Source organism: Vombatus ursinus, unplaced genomic scaffold, assembly GCF_900497805.2.
Source record: "Vombatus ursinus unplaced genomic scaffold, bare-nosed wombat genome assembly UNPS02014817.1, whole genome shotgun sequence".
Classification (NCBI taxonomy): Eukaryota; Metazoa; Chordata; class Mammalia; order Diprotodontia; family Vombatidae; genus Vombatus; species Vombatus ursinus.
In genome coordinates, this window is record NW_020954595.1 from 6,090,135 (window position 1) to 6,101,086 (window position 10,952).

The 10,952-nt window shown below is 42.8% G+C and overlaps 1 protein-coding gene and 1 long non-coding RNA gene across 2 annotated transcripts in view; one reads left to right on the plus strand and one right to left on the minus strand.

The window, feature by feature from the left end:
* The window catches only part of LOC114023227, a 32,770-nt gene extending 31,039 nt beyond the window's left edge, over window positions 1-1,731 (plus strand). Inside the window, exon 3 of the long non-coding RNA XR_003566768.1 lies at window positions 797-1,731. This is a non-coding gene — a long non-coding RNA (uncharacterized LOC114023227). The remainder of the gene's footprint in view (window positions 1-796) is intronic.
* The window catches only part of AMPH (amphiphysin), a 195,647-nt gene that overhangs the window by 12,586 nt on the left and 172,109 nt on the right, over window positions 1-10,952 (minus strand). The gene's annotated exons all lie outside the window — the stretch shown is intronic.

A 10,952-nucleotide genomic window follows, 5' to 3' on the forward strand; every position in this document is an offset into this window, starting at 1 on the left:
CACCATCATCACCATCACCATCATCACCATCATCACCATCATCACCACCACCACCATCATCATCATTTCCAGGGCCCCCAGGTATTCAGAAACACTCATTGCCAAGAATACTCAACTTCACATTCTCTTGAAGGATTAACGAGAAGAAAGCTTTTGGCTCCCATGAGCTGCACTTTTAGCTACTAACCCTCTATCTATGCAGTCAAAGTTTCACCAGTAAAAAGACCCAATTAGAGGCAAGGGTATTTGTCTCTTAATTAGAATAAGAACAAGAAAGAAGAAACAGGAGAATTTACTTTGGAGGACCAGTAACTCATATTGTTGTTAGTGTGTTCACTTAAACTACAGCTCTGTTACCTTATTATAGCAAGACACCAACTATTCAGAAGAACCTTTGGGAGAGGAGAGGTTCTGGAGAGAAAAGTTTTCTGGATAGCTGAGTTTATTCCTTTAAATGATTTGGACAAATGATCTCTTTAAAATAACTCAGGTTTGTGCTGGAGAAGCTTTGGGAAGATAGGTAAACCAAGGTACATGTTACTCTGAATTGATCTTATTCTGGAAACAAAGTTGAAATTACGTGAAAAAAGTCACTGAGCTGTTCACCCCCTTCGAATCAGGTGTCTCACTACTAAGCAGATACCCCCCAAGATAGAAAAAGAGGCCCTATAGATCCTAGAATATTCACAGAAGCATTTTTTAAATAGAAAAACTGGATAAAAAGGGATTGGTCATTGACTGGGGACTGGTTGAACTAACTTTATTATATGAATGTAATTATATGACTAAACCATAGGAAACGACAAATTTAAGGAATTCAGAGAAGCAGAGGAAGACCTGTATGAACTGATGCAGAGTGAAGAAAGAAGCAGAAGAACAAAATCCACAATGTCCCCAGCACCATAAACAAGCCCAACACTGGAAGGCAGCCACTATCTGACAGTGTCATGACCGTGTCGGCCCAGGAGAATAGATCATGGAACACATGCTCCTTCTCTTAGGGAAAAGATAGGGGAGGGATGAAGATGTAGGTCATGCATCTCCTGACAGATATGATTACCAGGATGTCAGGTTTTGTTTAATTCTTTCTTTTCTGTTTCAAGGGATGATTCAGTGGGGGTATGGTAACACATGTTGGGAAAGAATTGTAATAGAAAAACAAAAAAAAAAACATCAATACAACTTTTAAAAGTAAATTAACTCTTTAACTTGGGAAATATACTATTTGAACCCCCTCCCCTTTTTTGTTGGTGCAGAGTTATCATGAACACTTATGAATTTCCATTTTTGTCATGGTCTACTGGGCTGTGATCCTACACTAAGCACTGGACCCTGAATTGCACATCACCCACTGGTCACCGTCCTTTGCCTTTTGTTTTTTTAAAGACTACATCTCCCCATCTCACCTGGGCTATAAGTGCAGTAGCCACAAGGGCACTTTGACCCTCTCTGCTTCTAACCAGGTTGGGTTCACTTTTCCTTATTAGGCAATGTGGCGGGCCCTCACCACCCCCACCCCCCAGAAACTCCTCTCTTCTCTTTTAATTGTCTGTTCCCAATCTGCCGTAATTCAAGAAATCAAATTTGTTGTTACTGTGTGTAAAGTAGGAGCAAATTGACTCTGGTCGACTGAGGACCTTCTTGCTTCTTATGAATAAAGTGTATGAACTTCCATTTTTCAGATTAGTGCCTGTAGTTTGACTGCGGGACTTTTTTTGTTTACTATCTGAATTCTGGATAATTAATAGCAATATATAATATAAATAAATGATGAATATATAATTAACATATCTAATTAATATTAACTAATATATATTATTTAGTAAAATTAATAAATAATACCCTACGGTTTGCAAAGTGCTTTACCTACACTGCCCCTGTGAAGTAGGTACTATACTTATTTTTATCCTCATTTTATAGATAAGGAAACTGCGGCTCAGCAAAGTTAAGTGGTGTATCCACCATCACGTGGATACTGAGTGCCAGAGGGAGGATTTGAACCCAGGTCTTCCCGACTCTGAACTCATCCCTTTCCTGTTTTCCTCTCAGCCTGGATGTACCAAAAATATTTGTTCTGGTGAGTGGGGTTTCCCAAACCCCTGGTCCTAACAACAGGGCCCAGGGATGGACAGGTTGACCAATGGCTCAGCCAAGCAGCCAGAGCTGGGAGTTTAAGGAGGAGGACTCATTAAGCTTCAGGTTTTTTAGAGGTCCAGTCACTCAAATAATCAGTTTCTAATTCTTAATTGCTAATTTTTTTTTTTGAGAAATAGTGGTCAATGGTCATTTGGATGGTTCATAGAACTGTATATTCATTGAATCTCAAGAAGAATTATTATCTTTTCAGGCAAAGTAACCTTTACGTGTAGTTTGGCTTTTTACTTTATTTTATTAGATTGTGTGTGTGTGTGTGTGTGTGTGTGTTTTAAGCATGGGCCTCCTGATTCCTGATCTCTCCCAGGCTGGAAGGGCGAGGTCTAGGCTCAATCCCATTCTGATTAGCACAGAAGCTTTGACCTGCTCCATTTCTGACCTGGGCCTCCTTGCCTTTCCTTAGGCAGTCTACTGGCCCCCTGATCTTGGAGTCTCACCATATCAAGCCTAGATTTAGTGTGGACACCTATTAGGCTTAGCCCACTTCAACCAAAAACTCCTAAGCTCAAGAGATCTGCTGGCCTCAGCCTGTCCTACAGCATACTACAGGCAGGAGACACCATGTCCTGGGCTGCACCTGTGATTTCAATGAAATAAGGAACTTCTGTTAAGCAAACTCCCTCTAACAACACAGATAGCCACCTATTCTGGGATCTTATAGGTTGAGAGTCACCTGAGATTTTGAGATAAAGTGACCAGGGTCACACAGCTAGGGTGGGTTTTCCTGAGTCTGAAGCTGGGGCTCCCAACCCTGAGACCTGAAACAATATTTACCCAAATTAAAGAAACTGGGTCTCTTGGGAAAAGCCCTGGCCTTGGAGACTGAGGACCTGGCTTTGAATCTCTTCACCTCTCTGGGATGCCTCAGTTCTCTTCTGCAAAATGAGGCCAGATGGCCTAGAGGATTTCCCGGGTCCCTCCTGGTCCTATCTCAGGCCCTGTGACCAGCTCACACACATTCAAAAAAACCCTGGCTAGTTCTGGGCTTGCTGTCATGAAGTCAGCAGGCCAGCAGAGGGAGCCCATGTCACAGAATTTCGGGCTCTTGGCTAAGCTGGGGTCTGGAGAGCAGAACCTTCTGGGCCCTGCAGGGATGGGGTGGCCCAAGAAATGGGATGCAGCATCTAGGAAAAGGATGTGGGGGATGAAGGGCTCAAGGAAGCAAATGCCAACATTCTGGACAAGCTAAACATGAAAGGCTATGTTCATGGTGCATCTTTTCCTGTTTGCCTGGAGGCTGCTGCTCCTTTGGGGTTCTGACGTTTCTGTGGGCTAGCTCCTCTTTACCAGAGGCAGCGTGGCCCAGGGGCTAGGGGCCTGGGCTTGGGATCAGGAAGGTGTGGACTCGAATCCTGCCATTGGACAGTCTGGAGAAGTCACTTAACCTCTCTGTGATGAATCAGTCACACAGCTTGTGTATAGAAGCCAAGAAGAGGACCTGTTTGTTACAGTCTTAATTTTGTCAAAAGGACTGGGGGAAAATGTGAGTAACCTTCCCTAGACCACCCTTAATCTGGGGCCAAATGATGCTAATAACATCAGCTTACACTGATTTCGTGGATGTGAGAATTTACATTTATAGTTACAAGTCATATGTATAAAATAGTACACACACACACACACACACACACACACACACACACACACACACGCTGTCAGACCCCTATGTACATTAATTAGACTTAGAATCAGAAAGATCTGGGTTAGAATCCTTCCCCAATCCAGACTACAGCTATAACCACTAGCAAGTTACCTAGCATCTGTGAGACTGCTTCCTCTGCTGTAAAATGAGAATAGTGCCTGCAGTGCCTAGCAAAAAGTGTTGTTTAGAGGTTAAAATGAGATGCCTATCAAATGCCTCATGCACTTTAAAAACATGACACAAACATATGCATCATTACTTCAACAGATAAAGACCTTGGAGAAGTTTATTATCAAGTCGTTGGATAAAGAAGGTAACATCAGAATATTAGACCTGAAGGCAAGGGTATATTTGTTTAGGCTCCCATGATTAGGATCCTAAGTCTAGAACTCCCTTCATTTTGTTGTTGTTGTTAAGTTGTTTCAGTCATGTCTGACTCTCCATGACCCCATTTGGAGTTTTCTTGGCAAAGATGCTGGAGCAGTTTGCCATTTCTTTCTCCAGCTCATTTTACAGGTGAGGACACTGAGGTAAACAGGGTTAAGTGACTTTCCTAGGGTCACACAGCTACTAAGTGTCTGAGGCCAAATTTGAGCTCAGGTTTTCCTGACTCCAAGCCTGGTGCTCTGTGCACTATGGTGCCACCTAGCTGCCCCTTCAACCCCTCATTTTACAGATAGGTAAATTGAGGCATAGGGAGGTTAAGTTATTTGCTCAAGGTTGTGGAATGGATGGTTTTTATCTCATGGATAAAACCACAAAGAGTTTCACAGAATCTTTTCAAGTTGATCAGTAAAGTAAGAGGTTACTCCTAAATGTATTGTAATTGTCCTCACCATTACTATTATTCCCATTATTAATACTATTATTTTACACTCTGGGTCTGCTGCTTAAGGGAAGAATGCTGCTTTCTAGTCCCAACCTGCTGCAGGAGGTGGTTACTACTACTACTAGAAATAATCCCAACTAAAAGATGGATATTAGTTATTTTAAAGAGCAGATAAATGAATCTGCTGAACACACATCAGCCTTTGGGAAGCCACATCACCGTATTTTTCTCTTTATGTTAAAATCAATAGACGCATCTTTCTATGATGTCCCTTGCCTTTAACTGTGCTGTTCAGGGCTCTGAGGAATTTGGGAACTCTGGGAACTCCAGTATCAAGGAGATTCCAAACTGGGCCCACACTGGTTGCAGAGGGGGTCTACCTGGGAGACCCCTAAAGGTTCCAGAGCTCATCCAGCAAGCTCCTTAGAGGCTTCCATGCTAGTTCTCAGAGCCCTCCCTCTCCTGAGGCATGAAATTCCAACATTTTCACTCCCTCTCTAAGGACATGCAGCTGCCTCCCTCTTCCTAACAGCCTCCTTCATGGAAAGGAAATATGAGACAGTAGCATTCACTGTGGGGTCCTTAAAGGGCTGCAGCAGTCATGAGGAGGAAATGAGGGTGTGGAAAAGGAGGAGAAGGAGCTCTGTTGCCAGAAGAATAGCCAAGCAAGTCAGCCTTTCTCACAGGTTGTGTGGAAAAAGCACATTGGCTGTGGCCAAGCCCCGCAGTGATGAGCAGGGATAGGCTTCGGGGCATTCCTCATCTCCAGATTTCATTGTTATCGCTGCTGTGCTCACCCACAGCGAGCTCTCAGCCATTGTGCGGTTGGCCGTTGGGAATCGGGCAATCTCATATTGCCATCAGAGTTTGGGTTCACGTGTCTCCCTCTCTTCCCCATTCCAGTCAAGTTGATTTTTTTCTTTTATTTTTTAAGTCTAAGATAATTTCCTGACAATGCTTTTGGGGCACATATTCCAAATGATAAACAAAGAAAATGAGAACATCAATCCTCGTGAATGGAATTCCAGCCAAAGGGAGGCATACTGCTCTTAGCGTCTGACATATTTCATTCTTCTTTCTAATAAGCGCAGTGGCTTTCTGTGGCCTCTACAATCAGATACACAACCTGGGCCCACCCTGCCTTTCCAGCTGCCTTACATGGCCTTCTCCTTTATGGATTCTCTGGTCTAGCCAGACTGGCCTTTTTGTTGTTTCTCACACACAACACTCCACCTTTTTGCCTTGGCAGAGTCTGAACCCTGTGCCTAAAATGTGCTGGCCCCTCATCTCTGCTCCTTAGAATTCCTAGCTGACTCTACTGTCATTTTCAACTGAAGCCTGTTCTAATCCTCACAGCTGCTAGTTTCTATCCCCTAAATTACCTAGAACGTGTCTGGTACAAAGTAAATGCTTGTTAATTGATCAAAGGACAGACTTCATATCAAAGATCTGTGACCTCATCAAAGTGGGAATGTCTTATGATACAGAGAGTAGCCCCTCTGCCCTTCAGTACCCAGACTATAGGAGTGATTGCACCGAAAAGCCCATCTCAGTGCGGAGCCGGGCTGTTTCTCAAATTACGGGCTGTCACAGGACGTGTACTCTAGAACGATACAATGTGAGCGCTGAAAGGAGCCTTGGAGATCATTTAGCCCAACTCCCTCATTTTGCAGGTGGGGAAATGGAGGCAGTATTCTCTAGTGGTAGGAATGCTGAGTGAAGAGCCCAGAGGCCTGGGTTCTGGTCCTGTCTGATACCTCAGAGTACGGCCTCCGTTCTCAGTGTGAGCTTAGGACGTCGCCTAAGCTGGTAGAAGGGGACCTGCTAATTAAGATTATCATTCCTGTCCTGGGGAAGAAGCATTTTGACTCCTTTTCCCAATCCTGAATACTCTGGTGCCAAATAATATCAACTTGCCTACACTGAATAACACAAATAAACATTTACAGGTAAATACATATTGAACGCCTAGGATTTCCCAGAACATTAGACGTGAGCACGGATGTGAGCGCTGGAGACGGAGTCAGGAAGGCTCTGGTCCAGATCCGACCCCTGACACTTACCGGTGAGGTGACCTTGGGCAAGTCACTTCACCCAAATCCCAGCTTCATCACCTGTAAACTAAGGATAAGAGTAGGCACCACACCTACCTCACAGGGTTGTCCTGAAGATCAAGTGAGATAATGTATGCAAAGAGCTCTGTAACTTTTAAGGTGCTAGGTCAATGCTAACTGTTTTTGATGTGGTTTTATGTAATTATCCCAATAGCCCTGTAAGGTAGATAGTACAAGTATTATTGAAAGATAGCCTGGCATTATGGAAAGCAAGACCTGAGTTCAAATCCCACTTCTGACACAACTACCTGTGTGACCCTGGACAAGTCACATGTCATCTCTCAGCCTCAGTTTCTTGATTTGCAAAATGATACTAATAATATCTATACTACTGACTTCAGAGAGTTGTTTTGGGGACCAAAGGAGATCCTGGATGTAATGCTGAGACAGCTCTCTGAAGCCAGCTCTATTATTTCCACAGTTTCTTTCATTTATATGCAGAAACAGAGAATTTAGATCCCTCGCTCAGTATCCCAATGCTAGCAGGTAGCAGGGTTGGGACTCAAGCCCTGGTACCCTGCTTTCAAATCCAATGTGTTTCTTCTATCATAAATCCAATCTGAGGTTTCCTCCAGAGCTTGCAAGCTCCAGGGGGTCCAGAATCAAAGCCACCTGAGCCCTGCAGATAGACCAGTCAATTGACAAGCATCTATTAATTGCCTTCTGTGTGCCATAGGAAAATAAGGTTCAGGTCAGTATAGCCTGAAAGCCCATGGAATAGCCATGGTGGCCCTATTATTTTTTCAGTTCCTACATAGAAGTATCCAATAGGCCAACACCATGTGGTGGTGGCATAGAGCTGAGAAGAATATTCACTGTTTCCTCCTAGACTTCAAACACTATGGGTCAGAACTCTCCTTCCAGGTAATTCATCAAGGCAAATTCCTCTGAGAGTTTCTGCTCTTGAACTCAGTGCATCTTTCCAAAGGGGAGGGAGGCTGTCCCTTCCCAGTTCATTGGGCCCTCCTTTCCCCCTCATGCCTTCTGAGTTTCTTTTCTAACAAAGGGATATTGGGAATGTTTGGACTTCACAGCCAATCCTCTCTCCATTTTAATCTTCTGGGGTTCCTGTGTCTGGTCAGGTGCATGCACATCCTATTGAGATCAGCACAATTGCCATAACAACTCCTAACAGCTCCATCCAGTGAAAATGACAGGGTTTCAGAATCACCTTTGTAGAAATGGATGGATTCTTCTGTAGATGTGCCAAAGCACAGCACCCAGAAGAATATCCAGAGACAGACAGGGAGGGGCTGCTGAGAACATCAGAGAACAGATCAGGCAGATGGAAGCTCCCAAGGTGCTGAGGGTTTCCTGGGAGGGAAGGAGGGAGAGAAGTTGCAGTAGAAGGTGTCTGTGATTCAGTGTGTTCACCCACTCCTATCCAAGAACTTCTGCAATCAAAAGAAGACTCCAGGGAGAGGTGATGCTTGATTTCCTGCCCTGCCCCAAGCTGCAAATGCCAGCCCCTTCTTGAGAATAGTAACTTTCACTTTTACTTATGTATTCTCCATGCCTAACACAGTGCTTGGCACACAGGAATTGCTTCATAAATACTTGCTAGGTTGATTAGTTAATTGAGAATCACTAAGTATTTAGAAAATGTCTCCCTACTGTGTGCTGGACAATAGGGAGTAGAAGAGAAGGGTAAGACATGCTCATGCCCACCAGAAACATGCATTCTGACTGATGAATGCCATGGAAACAAATAGGATGGAATCCCTTATTAAATCCTATCTCAGGAAGTCCAGGAAAGCTCAATTTCCCGTGTTCCAACTCAGAGAAGCAGACTGATTTATGGATATCTGATGACCCTTCGATTAAACATTTAAAATGGAGAACTGAATATAGGAGGGCAGGTAACGTAGTAGATGAAAGAACTAGGACTCCCAGGTATCTCAGTAAGCTAGAGTGGTAAGCTGAAACCAACAAGGAAAAAACAATAGTGATAAACATACAGTCTTAAAGTTGGCTCAAAATTCAGAGGTCTCAGTGCAGAATGGGGAAAGGGTGGTTTCATTAAAAAAAAACAAAATTTTAAATAAATTTAAAAAAATATCAAACATTGATATAGTTTCAATGACTAACAAAGCCAACAGGAGTCACCAGTGTGACATGGGAGGGAAGAAAACCAAAGAGAACTTTGACTTTGTTAATGGCAGCCTAGTGCCCAAGACAAGGTGCTTCTGTTGGTACCTCTGCTCTCTGGCCCAGACAGGCCCCACCTGGGAAACTGTAGTCAGTTCTATGTGAGCCTTTAGGTAGAGCATTGACAAGTTGGAGCAGGTCCAAAGGAAGTTGACCAGGATGGTTGGGATGCTTGAAAATCAAGTTACAGAAGGGAGGTTGGAGGAACTGGTTGCTTCCTTTGGTTGAACTGCTCTGCCTGTCTCTCTTTTTATTAGAAGACGAAGAATGGGAAAAAAGCTACAGAAAATCAGATGACAGCTCTGACTGGAAAATTCAAAAATATTATTTAAGCCTTGGACACTTCAGGTGAAAAAACTAATTTACTAAAAAAATGGAAACCACATTAGGGATGATCAATTCATTTTGGCAAAGGGTGATGTGTTTTAAAAATGAATGCGCATAATTTGCTTGTTTTATTTTTCTATTCTTTACTATGAATCTTTGGATTTTTCCACTGAAATAAATATTGGAATGAATCACCCCCTTTAGAGAAGATTAGTTTCCCCTCCAGGGCCAGATTTTACCAGTGGATCTATACCATGCATTATTGAAACCCACATAGTTTGCTTTTCATTTCCCATAGGCCTTACTCTTATGCAAATAAGTAAAGACAATGTTGCTGGTGCAGAAAAGGAAATTAAATCAAAGAAGGCAAATGGAGAGACTGCCTGGTCTTCACATCAGTCCCAGTGCTGTCTATGGACTCCTCCTCTTTCTTTCTTTTCTTTTCTTTTCTTTTCTTTCTTTCTTTCTTTCTTTCTTTCTTTCTTTCTTTCTTTCTTTCTTCCTTCCTTTCTCTCTCTCTCTCTTTCTTTCTCTTTTCTTTCTTTCACAATTGCATTTGTCTGCCCTTTTCATAACAACATTCTAATTTTGACTTCATTCTTTTGGAAGAAAATCTAAAATAATTTGGTAGTGACACTCAGGTGCTAAGGATGCTTTCTGAAAGAGGACAGGTCAACCCTGCTAGTGACTGCTGACATCTGTGGCAGTGGTTAATTAGCATTTCAAAGACAAAAGAGATTTGTATACTCCTTCATAAATAGCTCAACATTAGCTTAGGAATAGGCTTGTGGATTTTTCTTTTGAGAAAAGAATTCTACGGTGGTTTTCTCAGATATCTTGGCCAGAAAGGAGAAACAAAGACCATGCCTATGTGGTGGAGGGGAAATATTTATTGTGTCTGTATCCTCAGTGCCTAGTGCACTGCCTGGCACATTTTTTTGTTTAGTTATTTCAGTTGTGTCCGACTCTTCATGACCCCATTTGGGATTTTCTTGGCAAAGATACTGGAAAGATTTGTAATTTCCTTCTCCAGCTCATTTTACAGATAAGGAAAGTGAGGCAAACAGGATTAAGTGACTTTCCCAGAGTCACACAGCTACTAAATGTCTGAGACCAGATTTGAACTCAGAAGAAGCATCTTCCTGACTTCAGGCCTGACACACTATCCACTACAGTGCCACCTAGCTACCCTGGTATATAATTGGTCCTTAATGATGGCTTCTTGATTGACTGAAGGAGAGAAAACTGGATTTAATTCAGTTGACCTAGATTTAAATACTGATTTTTTCCACTGATTACCTATGTGACCTTGAATGTCACTTTTGCTCTTTTGAGCCTCGGTTCTCTCATATGTAAAATGAAGGAGTTGGATTAGATGGTCTCTGAGGTCCCTTTCAGCTCTATTCTATGAGTTTATGATCTTGTGTACATACAATGAAGGAACTGGACAAGATTGGCTTCCACCTTGGGCCACCATTATCCTAAGTAGCATTTGGGACCCTTAAGTGGAAAAGAATGTTATACTGTGCTCTCATGGAGGATAGACCCAGGCAGAGAACTGATGTGATGCTGGTTGTCAACTTTAGCAACCTGGATGTTGGGTAAATAAAAGATGTGGGATGAAATTGAGCTTGGCATGATGAGCACATCTTCCTAACATTCCAGCTGTTATTTATAGTCTGTGTGAGGAAAGAGAGAGAGAGAGAGAGAGAGAGAGAGAGAGAGAGAGAGAGAGAGA